This window comes from Seriola lalandi, unplaced genomic scaffold (genome assembly GCF_002814215.2).
Source record: "Seriola lalandi dorsalis isolate HSWRI2012SDOR001 ecotype SW California unplaced genomic scaffold, Sedor1 jcf7180002053593, whole genome shotgun sequence".
In the NCBI taxonomy this organism is placed as follows: Eukaryota; Metazoa; Chordata; class Actinopteri; order Carangiformes; family Carangidae; genus Seriola; species Seriola lalandi.
Genome location: NW_019524146.1, coordinates 4537 through 6262, shown reverse-complemented (window position 1 = coordinate 6262; position 1726 = coordinate 4537). Strand labels below are relative to the sequence as shown.

Sequence of the window (1726 nt, the reverse complement as noted above, 5' to 3'; positions counted from 1 at the left end):
GTGGCGTCTGAGATGATGAAGTGCAGAAGATGAATAAATCCATCAGTGACAGCGAGTCGTGGTGTCGTCTATTTCCTGGAAGGAGTGACACGGGTATCAAAGTCAGACTGGACTCACCAGGTGCTGCAGCCGCCATGACGTCACCCTGCTGGACGCAACAGAGACAAGAACCTGAATGAAGCGCACAGCTGCACAGTGTTAACTGAATAATGTTGAAGTGCACCTCAGAGAAACTCACCTACTGCTGCACCGCGACCTCTGACCTCTGAGGAGTCACCACCGCTCCTGTAAGACGGCAGCAGCATCACAATCATCACAACACAAGCATGAACGCGTCACGACACACTGACACTGTGACGTGATAAATGTTTGACAGACTGACGGACGATACCTGCATGTCAGTGCTGAAGCTCTGCGAACACGTCACCGGGGTCACAGTCGTTCTGGAGACAGAAAGAACACCTCAGCAGACGGAGGGGAGAGGCAGATAAACATAAAACTAGTTAGTCAGTTAGTTAACTGGTTAATTAGTTGTTCTGATTTGCAGTTCGCATCCTGCCTGCATTGTTTTTGGTGGCTCTTATTTGCCCATAGCGCCTCCTGAGGGTAAAAGCTCAAAGTGTGCTTTACTTTTATATTTAATTCACATTAAATCGTTAGTTGCATCTACAGCGTCACTTTACTTTAACTAGCTTTACTAACTTTTCTCTGCAGCCTCAGTTTATTCCAAACATTCATGATGATTAATGACACACCAACATTAAGTTCAGCTGAGGTGGCATGATGACTCAGGGAAGTTTGTCGGTGTCTTGCTGGATAAAATAAATTCTTTGGTTTTACCTTCAAGCCTCACAGCAACTCTGCAGAGAAAAGACATGATTAAAACCTGTGTTGTGGACTAACTACTTACACATAATTAAACTACAAAATAAATATAATTGTAATCTGTTACAGTTACTGAAAAAACATTATAAAACATATCTGTGGATCTGAGGTTTAAACTTCATCCGTTAAATATTAACATGGAAAAGGTCATTAGGTCGACACGTCTCTACAAGGCACTGACTAAATGAAATGTATAGAAAAATAATAAGTTACACTGCAGATACTAAACTATTAATACTGACACTACTGGGACATATACATGCATAATGTAGTGAATGTGAAATATTTAAATAAAATGTAACTGATCACATGGAGCTGAATGAGGAAATGATCGACAGGTAGGCCTCGATCACAGACTTCAATTCAACATGGCGGCTGTAAGGTTTATATGAGTCTGATATAAAACGTTTCCGGTTGCGTCAAACACCTGAACGTGAACCTGAACGTGCGCTTTTACCTGAAGATCAAACAGAGTCAGTGTGTTTGTGTTTTCTGTCGAGTCTGAGAAAACTGTGTCCGGTTACTGTGATAATAACAAACTCAGAACGTGAACTCACCAAACGATCAATGATCAATCCATTCGTGCCCTCGCGCGGTAAAATGATCGGTGTTAAAGGTTAAAATCGCCTGATCGCTTCTATTGATCCACCCACAGAACCGATGCTACATGGAGCAACTTTAATTACTTGATTTTAAATGCGTTTAATGATGAGCTGAACTTTTTCCTCTGTTCGACCGTCCAGGACGAAACTGAAAGTAACATCTTCCAACTACTGAGCAGCGACTATCACACCCGGAAATACCAAAATAAAATCATTAAAACAAAATAAACTAACATGAA

At 41.5% G+C, this 1726-nt stretch overlaps 1 long non-coding RNA gene across 2 annotated transcripts; it reads right to left on the bottom strand.

The window, feature by feature from the left end:
- Positions 1-6: 6 nt before the first annotated feature.
- On the bottom strand, positions 7-1670 carry LOC111651355 (uncharacterized). 2 transcript variants are annotated; one of them, XR_015436929.1, is made up of 5 exons: positions 1443-1670; positions 756-860; positions 392-443; positions 239-285; positions 7-148 (listed from the first exon to the last, which is right to left on the bottom strand). It is a non-coding gene; the product is annotated as an uncharacterized LOC111651355 (long non-coding RNA). The 2 variants fall into 2 exon arrangements; XR_015436930.1 differs by having other exon boundaries at positions 760-860.
- Positions 1671-1726: the final 56 nt, after the last annotated feature.